General features: G+C 43.5%; 1 long non-coding RNA gene across 4 annotated transcripts in view; it reads left to right on the forward strand.

Moving 5' to 3' along the window:
- The window catches only part of LOC149749714 (uncharacterized), a 502,720-nt gene that overhangs the window by 443,875 nt on the left and 43,104 nt on the right, over positions 1 to 15,741 (forward strand). The window lies entirely within an intron of this gene.

Here is a 15,741-nt window from a genome sequence, read left to right on the forward strand (position 1 = left end):
TAGAGAACATGTGTTAATTCTCATGGTCAAAATTTCTTCTTAATAACAACTCCAGAGAGGTCCCATACTTGAGACTCTCTGCTTCTGTTTTGCCCCATGCTCCCATGTTTCTTCCCTCCTTAAGGAAAGCACAATTTGGTGCACTTGAACTTTACCCAAAAAACTGGATCTTCTGTGACTGACTACAAAGATGATTTCCTATTGTATCAAGCTGTGTTAATGGTGAACACCCACCTCAACTCAGTAGAGCCAATTAGTCAGGCTACATACAGAATTCGAAAAGGTGAACCAACACAGATATGGATACTTTCAAGAGAAAATGTTGGTTACAGGGTAACTAAGCCTCAGTATTCAAAGCTATTATAATGATCTTATCAGGTTCATGGTGTGAAGACTTGGACTATGCCTTATTCAAATATCTCCACAGGATTTCATTTTATATGCCATTGAATATGGTGTAGTTATCCAGTTGGCCAAAATATACATGTCTTATCTGACAAGGTAGCAAGGAAGATTTGCACCCAGGTTTCTAAGTCTATTGGTTGAAGTAAGGTATGTGCAGACTATCATTTGAGCAATTTTTTTGGCATCATATTTAATTGGATCCCCTCCTTTTGTGCCTGTATGTGTAAAACTGAAATACATAGAAGAAATGATCTAGTGCAGAGTTGTAACTGTGCTCCATGGATCCCTGGTAGAATGATGAAGGTACTGCCAAGGGTTTGAGGCTAGGGGAAGACTGGAGTTTATGAAACTCTAGAATGCCCACCCATGACTTCAACCAGATCTTCTATTTCTGGTTTCCCTGCTGGGTTTCCATGTGATGTTACTCAAAAAATTTTTTTAAAGTTTGGACATCACCCTCCTGATTGAACCCACTCATTTTTCAGGAGAGGAAACTACAGCCCAGAAAAGTCATCTGACTTCCAAGGTTGCACAACTAGCTACTAATGGAATCTGGATTAGAATTCCAGACTCAGAGATCAGCACAGTTGCCTAAGAAAAGCTACTGAAGCATTCTCTTGCAAACATACACTTTTAATCTTCATGACTGTCACCGTGAACATCAACAAACACTACTGTCATATACCTCCCTGTGAGTGTGTGATACTATATTTGGCACTTTAGGGCTTAGAGGGGCAGAGTGCAGGGGTAATATCAGGAAGGCTTCTGGAGAATGAATGCCTGGACAAAGTTTTGAATGCTACATATGAGTTTAGCAGGTGGAAAAAGGAAGAAACGGGAGTATTCCAAGCATTAAACCTCTTTGAAATTGAGAACGGTGTTATAAATATAAGTCCTATAGTTCTCACCAAATTACCAAGCGTAGCAGTCAGAGCCCAGTCAGAAAACAGCAAGCAGATTAATATTTCAAATCAGAGGATTTAATCCAGCAAAACACTTACAAAGTGTTGGAAATGCTAAAAGAACAAAAAGGAAAAGTTGCTCAAGCCGGAGACTAGGAAAAAGCAGAAAGCAGCTCTATGTTGGGACAAAGACGAGAACATGTTATTATCCAAGTGCAGGAATGCACTTATGACTGCGCCACTGGGGGTGCCAGAAAGGGTGATGGAACCATGAAGGAGGACCAACAGGGAGGGCTCTCCCAGGCCAGTACTGAGCCATTGTGACTGAGGTTGGAATTGGCAGAGATGCAGTCACTCCCAAAGATCACACGAAGAACACACCGTCTCACTTCCTCCCACCATCCAACTTCCTACCAGTGCTTCCCCTTGGCTGAGCCTACAAAGCGGGTCTGAGATCTGTGGTTTGCAGGGGTCCAGGCCCTGTAATGCAGAGCAGCGTGTGTAAAGGCAAGAATGGTGCTGAGAATAAGCAGGAAATAACCAGCACACCATATTTTCTAAATGTAATATTCTTCCCAGAAATGTCCCCAGGGTCTTGCTCCCTCTCCCCTACAAACACACACTGACACAGTGATATATCCACAGTAGCAACCCAGTAGTGGATATTTGCAACTCTTTATCTGTCCAGTACCTTAAGTCTCTTCCTATCTGGGGGGAATCCCCCATTGTACAAAGATGAAGCTCTAGATCCTGGATTTCCCTGCTTACTTGCAGCTAGGAGGTGGCACATGACCAAGGCTCCACCAATCAGATACATCTGTTCCTAGACTTGGAATCAGGAGCTAGTGACCCAAAGAAGTAGCAACAGGGAGGTTCCATCCTGATGAGAAGTAGCCACATCCAGGTTCCAAGTGCTGTGGCAATTGTGTCCTTACCAAACTGGTCTGACATGTGACCTGGCCCTTAATCTCTAGCCTCCCAGGGATTTTGGAAACTATCCAAACCTTTCTAATAATTTCACTTTCTGCTTAAATCATCTAGAATAATTGTCTGTTGCTCACAACAAAGAACCTCTACTAGCATAAACTCCTTCCTTGTTTTGTGACCAGAGATCTTATATCTTCAGTCTAGCCCTTATGATTGCCCATGAGTTTTAGGGAGTTTCATCTCCTACAATATCCAAGAGAAATAGGCACTGGCAAATAAGTAGACTTTGGCCTAGAACCCTCTAGAAGTCCCGAGAGGCTGGGATGTGCTACCAGCCTCCAGCATCCATAGGTATGGAATCAAGCTATCCCCAGCCATGACCATGGAGAAGAGTCACTTGCCTTGAGGGTTAAGTTCAAAACCCAGTGGCAGAGACTGGATCATCTTCATACCTCTCCCACAAAGGTTCACCGCACCCAGGAAGCTCTTGACTTTGTTGCATCTCCTTCCCTCTCCCAAGCCAAGTTCTGTCAGAAGTTATTAGCCTCTACCCCCTTGCAATTTCAGAACCTCCAGCCTCCTTGCGATATCAGTCAGCAATTTCCAAGGACCTCTCTTACTCTAAATCATCATCTATTAAGTTAGTCATCTATTGCTGTGTAATAAATCACCTCAAAACTTAGTGGCTTAAAACGATAATAGTATTTATCACTTCCCATGGTTTCTGGAGGTCAGGCATTCAGTCAGGGCACAGTAGGAATGGCTTATCACTGCTCCACAATGTTTGAGGGTCTCAGCTAGAAAATTCAAATGCTGGAGGTTATACTCATCTGAGGGCTCATTCATTCAGATATCTGACAGTTGATGCTGGCTGCAGACCTAGCTGGGGTGACCAACTGAAACACCTCCCGCACATGGCTTCTCCATGGCTTGGGCTTCCTTACAACATGACAGCTGCGTTCCAAGAAACAGGTGGAAGCAATATTGCCTTCTAGCCTCAGAAGTCATGAGGCATCACTTCCCCCACATTCTGTTGGTCAAGCCAGTTACAAAGATCCACCCCATTTCAAGGGGAGGACACAAAGACCTCCACGCCTCAGTGGAGGAATATCAATGTCATATTGTAAGACAAGCCCATGGAATGGGAGATATATTGATGAAGTTTTCTTGAAAATATTTTCTGCCCCAGTCGCCTTCAGTAATTCTCAGGTTTAAAAGGCCTCTTTGGACTCATTCTTCTTTGATCATGTAGCAACTTACTCTGTACCTGACCTTCTAAGTATAGCCGTTCTCAGTGAGTCCACCTACCTTCTAGGAAGGGGACTGCACTCAGTGTGTCCCAGGGGCTCTTCCGGATCCTTCTTCTGAAGAAAAGCAAGTAAATGCAAATGTTATCTCAATAGAGCTCTCTGCTACACACACGAACCCAAAGATACTGATTTCACTGACTCCTCGGAGCTGTACACCACATTATGGTTCACACTGCTCTTTTGCTCGCACAGCTCATTTTATCAATAACTCCAAGGTGATTTTTCTGATGAAAAAAATAAATAAAACTACACAGAATTAAGTACAAACTTGGCTCGAAAATTGCTCACACTACACTTTCCCCGCTCAGCTTCTGCCACCTTGAATTACATTCATGAAGACCCAGCCCCTCAAGGGCTGACACCTCAGCATAAAATGCATTCCACATCAGCAAGCTTGTTGAGGTGGGAGAGGAAACCCAACAAGGTGGGGTAGGAAGGTGGCTTACACAACAGGAAGAGGAGGCCCTAAACTTGAGTTAATGTTCCCAAGTAAGGATCCTGCAGGAGCTGGATGATTTGGAGATGGAAAGGCAACAAATAAATTGACTGTGCTTTTAGTCCTTAGGCAAAGCATCAGGGATTCATTGCTGAGAATTTTCACAACACCCTCCTGCAGCCTTGCTCCCTCAGTCCTTTGCTGTAGGCCAGGCCTGACTCTGTGTGAGACGGGGGCAAAGTCATGTCAGGGAAGACGGAACTGGGTAAAAACTCTAGACTGCTCAACAACGTAGAGATTCTAGTCCCTGATTTTGATGGAGGAGAATCACTTTAGGTTTCTACCATGACTGTAGAATAGGAGTCACTTGCACTTGTCAAAAAGCTTTAGTTTATCAATGCTCGAATTTGAAATGGGCCTCTCATAGTAAATAAAAAGAATAGCCATCCTTTGAAGATGCTTAGTTTGTGCCAATCACTGAGCCATGCTCTTCACAGGTGTTATTGAATTTGATTGATTAATCAACTTAATCAAACACGTTATTGAGTACCTATCATGGTCTCCTAGAGTTTATATTCTTTGAGGTATGTCCGTTAGAGCTGGGACTAAAACTGCTTCTCTGGGATTCCACAGCCTGACACATTAACCACAAAGCCATAGAACCGCATGCTGGTAATGGGTGTATCTTCCATGACCTGAGGGGCTAGGGCCAGGCATCCAAGGGTTCGTCTTGGGCTGCAGGGCTTAGCAGGCTGAACTAAGAGTTTGGAATCCCTTGGTGATTTGTGGAGACAACTCAAAGGAGGAAAATGGAGAGGTTCTCACAGGCCCAGCGTAGGTAGAGCGGATGTCAGAATGACTGGCCAGGCCTAGGTTGGAATTCCAGCTCTGCCACTTGTTAGCTATGTGACCTTGGGTGAGTTACTTCACCTCTCTGTAAAGAGGGGATAAAATAATTAAACAAGATAATGAGCTTAAGTGTAGTCCCTGGCCCACAAGAAGTGATCATTCATTCAATGCTCAGTGAAGATGAAGATAAGGATGAGGATGCAGCCTAGCAGGAGGGTCTCCAGGTGGCAGTCAGAGCCTGGAAGCCAAGAATGAGAGTTGAATATACTGCGAAACAAAGTGGTGAACAAAATCTGCATGCCAGCACCTCAGAGGTAAAGACTGGGGGATTGCACCAAGCTAGGAAAAAGGGAGAAGGTCAAATATCAAGAAAGATGCAATTCACTATTTCTTTAATTCGTTCATCCACTCAGTCATTCAGTAAACATTTCCCAGGCCCCTGCTACATGCAAGAAGCTCTGTAGTGCCAAAAGGAATATAGGAACTGGTGCTGTCTGAGAAAGCTGGGCAGAGAGGCAGTCAGGAGCACAAATATCATCAAAAGGCTTTTGGAAATACCAGTCCAGAGATGTGGGGCTATGCTGGTGCATCAGGAAACAGAGTAGGGACTTGCAGCCTTCTGCCATGGTTCAAGTAGCCTCACAGGCATTGAATTCTAGCAGTTTAAGATGCCATCGGGGACTAGATTGGAAAGGCCTCCCTGGATGGTCCTGTCCAGTCTGGACCATCCCAAGTAAACCTAATCACTCTTAGAGCCAAGCTCTGAGACAGACGTGGTTTCAGGGGTCTCAGGCTTGCCCCTCACATGTCCAAAAGAGGCAGCTACCTACCACTGCAAGGGGCCAGCCAGCCAAAAACGGTCCTCTTGAACTGCCAGAAACCCCCTCACCAGAGCCAGGTCCACAGGGAGACATCCACTCAGCAGCTCCACTCACATGTACCAAGAGCTTACTATGTGCCAGTCTCTGGTCTAGGCCTGGGGATACAGTATTGAATTTAAAAAATGAGGTCCCTGCCCCCTTGGGGTGTATGTTCAGGTTGGGGAAACAAACAGCTAGAGAGCCACAATCCCTTATCTGAAACATTCACCACAGATATTTTGGGGGGAAAGAGAATTTTTCACATTTTAGAGAGGTCGTGCTGTTCAAATTCCATGCAATACGTTATACCCCATGGAGTCTGGGCCAGCTCTTCATAGTCAAACACATTAACAGTTCTGTAGCTGCACGTATCCATGTTTACACTAAGAGGGATAAATTAAGAAAAAAGGTAGTTTCACATCAGTTCAGGTCATATTTTGCTACAAAAACTTCAGATTTATATCAAAAACAAACTGATGCGTGTCCAAACTATTTTTTTTAATGTTCTACCTTGAGGGCATTTGGAATTTCAGAATTACAGAGGAGGACTGTAAACAAGATAATTTTAGATAGTGATACAGGCAATGAAGATAATCAAAGAGGATCATATAATCCTGAGTGAGGCAGGGAGAGAGCAACTTCACGTAAGATGGGCTCTTATCTGAAGCACCATGCAGGACCTTCATACACATTGTCTCATGTCATCCCTCTACTCCCTGGGAGGTAATGCTATCTCTCCCATTTTACAGTAAGGAGCCGGAGGACTGGTACCATTCAGAACCTCGTTCTACGCCAGCATTTCCCAAATCTCCGCAAACAAATACCACTCGTGGTTTTACCACATTCACATACCACACTGCTAGTCCTTAAGGTTCTCCTTTAAATCAAATCAGTTTTTTTAACTTACATAAATTTATTTTTAAAGGAAGCATTATAGAACCACCATAAGTGGAAAGATAGTTTCTTCGTAATACACATACAAATGTTTGCCTCAACGCGACCTAAACGTTATCTATGTAGACCACACTTTGGGAAATGCTGACCTATAGGCCAACAAGCGGAACTCAGCCTGAGTCCAACAGTCTTCCTCTTGCCAGGCACTGCCATTCTAGACCAGGATGGTAGCAAAGACCAACTGGACCCATTTCCCCAGCTCACTCCACATCTTAGACCCAGTGGAGTCTTCACCTTCCTAGGAATGTGTCCAGAATGGACTCTGAGGATCAAAGAAGAGGAGGAGCCTCCAGGCACTGTGCCAGCGCCTTGTTGAAGCTTCACAATCCTGGGGTGGATGACACTACTACTCTCATTTCACAAAAGAGGACACTAGGACAAGGGGAGGCCAAGGTCACAGAACAACCAGAGGCAGAGCTGGACCTCAAACTCGGCTCTCAGACCTCCAAAGCTTTCACTCAGTATTTCCAGCCTCAGCCTTGCCCAATACCGCTCGCATTCTCCCTTAGGGTTCCCAGAGTGCTCTGCTACACAGCTCTACTAAAGTTCTTCCTCACCTACCAAGCCAAGAGCTCCTAGAAAGCACAGCCCATGTCTTAGTGCTCCCTGAAGACTGTAAGATCTATGAAAGCAGGGATCATTTCTGTCTCATTCAGCTCTGTGTCCCCTTCACATAGTGCAGTGCCTGACACCTCCAGGAGGTGCTCAAAAGTACTTGTTGAATGAATGAATGGATAGACGAAAGAATGGCTGGGTATCCACGAACCTGGTATCCCAATACCTAGTACAGTGCTTGGCATATAGAAAGAGCTCAATAAAGACTTGTGGAACCATTAAATAACACTCCTGTTACTTACAGATTAAGTAGAACTAAGAGTTTCTAATTCTGTTACCTAGAATTCAAAAGAAAATGAATTTTAAATGGGATGTTCTTCTGTTTAAATAAACAAACAAGCTACCAATAGGCAAAGAAAGAAGAGAGAACACTTTTTAATTCAGTTACTCAAGATCAATATTCAGATAAACTTAAAATGTTAAAAGCCTTGGATTTGAAACCAAACCTAAGCCCGAAAAGAGACATCTTTTTGGCAATGTGCTTCCACAAGAACACTTGCTGTAATTCCCAGCGTTTGTATCAATTCCCCAGAGATTGATGGCACCGACCAAATTTAAGTGATTAAATGTGTTCCTGGAATTCTCAAGTGTTCCTCCTGACTCAGATGGAAGGTGTGTGCTCGGGGAACGGAGGGAATATCTGACGATCTCTACTGTTCAGTGAATGTGGGTGTGGAAGGGTGGAGAGGAAGGATAGGGGCCCATGAGTCCCTTATTTCACAGGGCTTGGAAATTTAATATAATGTGAAACCAACTGCATGTAGAAGGGCACATTGGGTTCTCTGTCAAATCCATTCTTGTTTTACGATGTGATCATCTCAGGAAACACACTCATCAGGCACACTCCACTGGAATCTCAGATGTATTTAGCAAGCCCCTGGAATAAATTCTCAGAGACAGAGATTTGCCTAGCACAGGACAGATCAAGCATCTTACTCCTCCAAGTCAATAAGACAGAAGATGCAGGATCATTGTACGTATTCAGTGATAGCAGGGGAAGTGTCTAACTCAGTGCCCAGCACATAAGAATCCAAGAATTCCCTTTTGTAGTAATAAAAAAGCTCCATGTAACCAAATTCTGTCCAGGTCCCAAATAATTATTTACATAATAAGGGAAATTTGGAAATTGCCTGAATTTCTTTCCTTTCATTTTTTCCCCCAGACAGCCCTTTGAGGCCCGTTGACAATGGCTTTATTTAATCTCCATGCAGTTGAGGAGGCAATCAAGGCTAAGACAATCAGGCAGCTGACCCAAAGTCACACAGCAAGGATATGGCCGAGCTGGGATGGAAGTGCAGTGTTTTGGACTCCAGGGGCTATTTTCCTGGACTCCTCTGCCTCTCCCAGTTGCTGATTTCGCTATGTCTTGACCAGCCCCACCCATGGATGAAGCAGATAGTCATTTGAGATGACTGATTTTTTTTTTTTTTTAGAGAATTGAAATTTCAACATTATTGCTGATAACCACAGGATTAGAGAATGTGGCTTTGAGTCTATGGCAAAGTGGACTTGCCCATTCTTTACTTTTTTTTTTTTTAACATCGTTATTAGAGTATAACTGCTTTACAGTGGTGTGTTAGTTTCTGCTTCATAACAAAGTGTATCAGTTATACATATACATATGTCTCCATATCTCTTCCCTCTTGCATCTCCCTCCCTCCCACCCTCCCTATCCCACCCCTCTAGGTGGTCACAAAGCACCGAGCTGATCTCCCTGTGCTATGCGGCTGCTTCCCACTAGCTATCTACCTTATGTTTGGTAGTGTATATATGTCCATGCCACTCTCTCACTTTGTCACAGCTTACCCTTCCCCCACCCCATATCCTCAAGTCCGTTCTCTAGTAGGTCTGTGTCTTTGTTCTCGTCTTACCCCTAGGTTCTTCATGACCTTTTTTTTTTTCTTAGATTCGATATATATGTGTTAGCAAATGGTATTTGTCTTTCTCTTTCTGACTTACTTCACTCTGTATGACAGACTCTAGGTCCATCCACCTCACTACAAATAGCTCAATTTCCTTCCTTATTATGGCTGAGTAATATTCCATTGTATATATGTGCCACATCTTCTTTACCCATTCATCGCATGATGGACACTTAGGTTGCTTCCATCTCCTGGCTATTGTAAATAGAGCTGCAATGAACATTTTGGTACATGACTCTTTTTGAATTATGGTTTTCTCAGGGTATATGCCCGTGCCCAGTAGTGGGATTGCTGGGTCATATGGTAGTTCTATTTGTAGTTTTTTAAGGAACCTCCATACTGTTCTCCGTAGTGGCTGTACCAATTCACATTTGCACCAGCAGTGCAAGGGTGTTCCCTTTTCTCCACACCTTCTCCAGCATTTATTGTTTCTAGATTTTTTTTTTTTTCTGGCGGTACGCGGGCCTCTCACTGTTGTGGCCTCTCCTGTTGTGGAGCACAGGCTCCAGACACGCAGGCTCAGCGGCCATGGCTCACGGGCCCAGCTGCTCCGTGGCATGTGGGATCTTCCCGGATCGGGGCATGAACCCGCGTCCCCTGCATCGGCAGGCGTACTCTCAACCACTGTGCCACCAGGGAAGCCCTGTTTCTAGATTTTTTGATGATGGCCATTCTGACCGGTGTGAGATGATATCTCACTGTAGTTTTGATTTGCATTTCTCTAATGATTAATGATGTTGAGCATTCTTTCATGTGTTTGTTGGCAATCTGTATATCTTCTTTGGAGAAATGTCTATTTAGGTCTTCTGCCCATTTTTGGATTGGGTTGTTTTTTGTTATTGAGCTGCATGAGCTGCTTGTAAATTTTGGAGATTAATCCTTTGTCAGTTGCTTCATTTGCAAATATTTTCTCCCATTCTGAGCGTTGTCTTTTCGTCTTGTTTATGATTCCCTTTGCTGTGCAAAAGCTTTGAAGTTTCATTAGGTCCCATTTGTTTATTTTTGTTTTTATTTCCATTTCTCTAGGAGGTGGGTCAAAAAGGATCTTGCTGTGATTTATGTCATAGAGTGTTCTGCCTATGTTTTCCTCTAAGAGTTTGATAGTTTCTGGCCTTACATTTAGGTCTTTAATCCATTTTGAGCTTATTTTTGTGTATGGTGTTAGAGAGTGTTCTAATTTTATTCTTTTACATGCAGCTGTCCTGTTTTCCCAGCACCATTTATTGAAGAGGCTGTCCTTTCTCCACTGTACATTCCTGCCTCCTTTATCAAAGATAAGGTGACCATATGTGCGTGGGTTTATCTCTGGGCTTTCTATCCTGTTCCATTGATCTATATTTCTGTTTTTGTGCCAGTACGATACTGTCTTGATTACTGTAGCTTTGTAGTATAGTCTGAATTCAGGGAGCCTGATTCCTCCAGCTCCGTTTATCGTTCTCAAGATTGCTTTGGCTATTCGGGGTCTTTTGTGTTTCCATGCAAATTGTGAAATTTTTTGTTCTAGTTCTGTGAAAAATGCCAGTGGTAGTTTGATAGGGATTGCATTGAATCTATAGATTGCTTTGGGTAGTAGAGTCATTTTCACAATGTTGATTCTTCCAATCCAAGAACATGGTATATCTCTTCATCTATTTGTTTCATCTTTAATTTCTTTCATCAGTGTCTTATAGTTTTCTGCATACAGGTCTTTTGTCTCCTTAGGTAGGTTTTTTCCTAGATATTTTATTCTTTTTGTTGTGGTGGTAAATGGGAGTGTTTTCTTAATTTCACTTTCAGTTTTTTCATCATTAGTGTATAGGAATGCCAGAAATTTCTGTGCATTAATTTTGTATCGTGCTACTTTACCAAATTCATTGATTAGCTCTAGTAATTTTCTGATAGCATCTTTAGGATTCTCTATGTATGGTATCATGTCATCTGCAAACAGTGACAGCTTTACTTCTTCTTTTCCGATTTGGATTCCTTTTATTTCCTTTTCTTCTCTGAATGCTGTAGCTAAAAGTTTCAAAACTATGTTGACTAAGAGTGGTGAGAGTGGGCAACCTTGTCTTGTTCCTGATCTTAGTGGATATGGCTTCAGTTTTTCACCATTGAGGACGATGTTGGCTGTGGGTTTGTCACATATGGCCTTTATTATGTTGAGGAGAGTTCCCTCTATGCCTACTTTCTGCAGGGTTTTTATCATAAATGGTGGGGAAATCAAAAGAAAGCTGGAGTAGCAATTCTCATATCAGACAAAATAGACTGTAACATAAAGACTACTACAAGTGACAAAGAAGGACACTACATAATGGTCAAGGGATCGATCCAAGAAGAAGATATAACAATTGTAAATATTTATGCACCCAACATAGGAGCACCTCAATACATAAGGCAAATACTAACAGCCATAAAAGGGGAAATCGACAGTAACAAATTCATAGTAGGGGACTTTAACACCCCACTTTCACCAATGGACAGATCATCCAAAATGAAAATAAATAAGGAAACACAAGCTTTAAATGATACATTAAACAAGATGGACTTAAGTGATATTTATAGGACATTCCATCCAAAAACAGCAGAATACACATTTTTCTCAAGTGCTCATGGAACATTCTCCAGGATAGATCATATCTTGGGTCACAAATCAAGCCTTAGTAAATTTAAGAAAGTTGAAATTGTATCAAGTATCTTTTCCGACCACAGCGCTATGAGACTAGATATCAGTTACAGGAAAAGATCTGTAAAAAATACAAACACATGGAGACTAAACAATACACTACTTAATAACGAAGTGATCACTGAAGAAATCAAAGAGGAAATAAAAAAATACCTAGAAACAAATGACAGTGGAGACACAACGACCCAAAACCTATGGGATGCAGCAGAAGCAGTTCTAAGAGGGAAGTTTATAGCAATACAATCCTACCTTAAGAAACAGGAAACATCTCGAATAAACAACCTAACCTTGCACCTAAAGCAATTAGAGAAAGAAGAAGAAAAAAACCCCAAAGTTAGCAGAAGGAAAGAAATCATAAAAATCAGATCAGAAATAAATGAAAAACAATTGAAGGAAACGATAGCAAAGATCAATAAAACTGAAAGCTGGTTCTTTGAGAAGATAAACAGAATTGATAAACCATTAGCCAGACTCATCAAGAAAAAAAGGGAGAAGACTCAAATCAATAGAATTAGAAATGAAAAAGGAGAAGTAACAACTGACACTGCAGAAATACAAAAGATCATGAGAGATTACTACAAGCAACTCTATGCCAATAAAAGGGACAACCTGGAAGAAATGGACAAATTCTTAGAAATGCACAACCTGCCAAGACTGAATCAGGAAGAAATAGAAAATATGAACAGACCCATCACAAGCACTGAAATTGAAACTGTGATTAAAAATCTTCCAACAAACAAAAGCCCAGGACCAGATGGCTTCACAGGCAAATTCTATCAAACATTTAGAGAAGAGCTAACACCTATCCTTCTCAAACTCTTCCAAAATATAGCAGAGGGAAGAACACTCCCAAACTCATTCTACGAGGCCACCATCACCTTGATACCAAAACCAGACAAGGATGTCACAAAGAAAGAAAACTACAGGCCAATATCACTGATGAACATAGATGCAAAAATCCTTAACAAAATACTAGCAAACAGAATCCAATAGCACATTAAAAGGATTATACACCATGATCAAGTGGGGTTTATTCCAGGAATGCAAGGATTCTTCAATATACGCAAATCAATCAACGTGATACACCATATTAACAAATTGAAGGAGAAAAACCATATGATCATGTCAATAGATGCAGAGACAGCTTTCAACAACATTCTTTACTCTTGAGTCAGGTGGGCTTTTCTAGCAGGCATGGTCGAGGTAGACATTTTCAGGGGTGGGTCCCTTATGGCACAGAGGTACTGAGCAGATCAGAATGTTAGCGTCTGCTCAGGTAAGCAGCTCTTAAATGAACGCCTATCACAGACAGGCCTTGAAAGTTGCTTCCTTCTTCTTAAAATTGCCAGTCAGTCAATGCGTAAGTCATTCTTCTTCCTCTAGAGAGGGGCTCCTGAGGTTAGGGGAGAGAAGCCAGGGTGAGCACTAACTCTAGCTAATGGAGCCTCAGGAGTTGAGAATACATATCTCCCCAGTACCCATCTAATTGAATGTTAGATTCTTTACACGAATTGTTTCAAGTAATTTTCACATTTTTATCACCATTTTATAGATGAGGCAACTCACACTTAAAGATGCTACTTTACCTAAGATTGTATAGTTTGCAATGGGAAGACCTCTGTGTGATTTGACACTTGTCTTTAGTTCCGCTGCTATGTTTTGTAAAGAAATGAAGTAGCAAGAGGACCTTCAAGATGGCGGAGGAATAAGATGTGGAGATCACCTTCCTCCCCACAAATACATCAGAAATACGTCTACATGTGGAACAACTCCTACAGAATACCTACTGAATACTGGCAGAAGACCTCAGACTTCCCAAAAGGCAAGAAACTCCCCAAGTACCTGGGTAGGGCAAAAGAAAAAAGGAAAAACAGAGACAAAAGAATAGGGATGGGACCTGCACCTCTGGGAGGGAGCTGTGAAGGAGGAAAAGTTTCCACACACTAGGAAGCCCCTTCACTGGCGGGGAGGGGGGGTGGCAGGGAGGTAAGCTTTGGAGCCATGGGGGAGAGCGCAGCAACAGGGATGCAGAGGGCAGAGATTCCCACACAGAGGATCACTGCTGACCAGCACTCACCAGCCCGAGAAGCTTGTCTGCTCGCCTGCCAGGGCAGGTGGGGGCTGGGAGCTGGGGCTTGAGCTTCCGAGGTCAGATCCCAGGGAGAGGATTGGGGTTGGCTACGTAAACACAGCCTGAAGGGGGCTAGTGCACCACAGCTAGCCAGGAGGGATTCCGGGAAAAAGTCTGGACCTGTGTAAGAGGCAAGAGACCATTTTTTCAGGGTGTGCAAGGAGAGGGGATTCAGAATATCACCTAAACGAGCTCCAGAGATGGACGCGAGCCGCGGCTATCAGCGTGGACCCCAGAGACAGACATGAAAAGATAAGGCTGCTGCTGCAGCCACCAGGAAGCCTGTGTGCAAGCACAGGTCACTATCCACGCCTCCCCTCCCAAGAGCCTGTGCAGCCCACCACTGCCAGGGTCCAGGGACAACTTCCCCGGGAGAACACACGGCGTGCCTCAGGCTGTTGCAATGTCACGCCGGCCTCTGCCACCACAGGCTCGCCCCACATTCCGTACCCCTCCCTCCCCCCAGCCTGAGTGAGCCGGAGCCCCCTAATCAGACGCTTCTTTAACTCCCCCCTGTCTGGGCGAAAAACAGACGCCAGAGGGCAACCTACATGCAGAGGCGGGACCAAATCCAAAGCTGAACCCCAGGAGCTGTGTGAACAAAGAAGAGAAAGGGAAATTTCTCCGTGCAGCCTCAGGAGCAGCGGATTAAATCTCCACAATCAACTTGATGTATCCTGCATCTGTGGAATACATGAATAGACAACGAATCATCCCAAAACTGAGGCAGTGGACTTTGGGAGCAACTGTAGACTTGGCATTTGCTGTATGCGACTGAGTAGCTTCTGATTTATATGCTTATCTTAGTTTAGTTTTTAGCACTTGTTATCATTGGTGGATTTGTTTATTGGTTTGGTTGTTCTCTTCTTTTTTTTTTACTTTTTAAATTTAATAATATACTTTTTAAATTTTTTATTTTAATAACTTTATTTTATTTTTCTTCCTTTTTTTTTTTTTTAAAGAAGATGTTGGGGTAGGAGTTTATTAATTTATTTATTTTTGCTGTGTTGGGTCTTTGTGTGCAAGGACTTTCTCTAGTTGTGGCAAGCGGGGGCCACTCTTCATCGCGGTATGCGGGCCTCTCACTATCGCAGCCTCTCTTGTTGCAGAGCACAGGCTCCAGACGCGCAGGCTCAGTAGTTGTGGCTCACGGGCCTAGTTGCTCCGTGGCATCTGGGATCCTCCCAGACTAGGGCTCGAACCCGTGTCCCCTGCATTAGCAGGCAGATTCTCAACCACTGCACCACCAGGGAAGCGCTTTCTTCCTGTTTTTTTACTTCCTTTTCTTCTGAGCCATGTGTCTGACATGGTCTTGGTGCTCCGGGCAGGTGTCAGGCCTGAGCCTTGGAGGTGGGAGAGCTGAGTTCAGGACACTGGACCAGCAGAGACCTCCCGGCCCCATGTAACATCAACTGGCGGGAGATCTCCCAGAGATCTCTGTCTCAATGCTTAGACCCAGCTCCACTCAATGACCAGCAAGCTCCAGTGCTGGATACCCCATGCCAAACAACTGGCAGGACAGGAACGCAAACCCACCCATCAGCAGAGAGGCTGCCTAAAATCATAATAAGTTCACAGACACCCCAAAACACACCAGACGTGGTCCTGCCCACCAGAAAGACAAGATCCAGCCTCATCCACCAGAACACAGGCACCAGTCCCCTCCACCAGGAAGCCTACACAACCCACTGAACCAACCTTACCCACTCAGGGCACACACCAAAAACAATGGGAACTACGAATCTGCAGCCTGAGAAAAGTAGACCCC

This window comes from Delphinapterus leucas, chromosome 3 (assembly GCF_059928025.1).
Source record: "Delphinapterus leucas isolate spDelLeu-1000000601 "Yukka" chromosome 3, BTC_Dleu_Yukka2, whole genome shotgun sequence".
Classification (NCBI taxonomy): domain Eukaryota; kingdom Metazoa; phylum Chordata; class Mammalia; order Artiodactyla; family Monodontidae; genus Delphinapterus; species Delphinapterus leucas.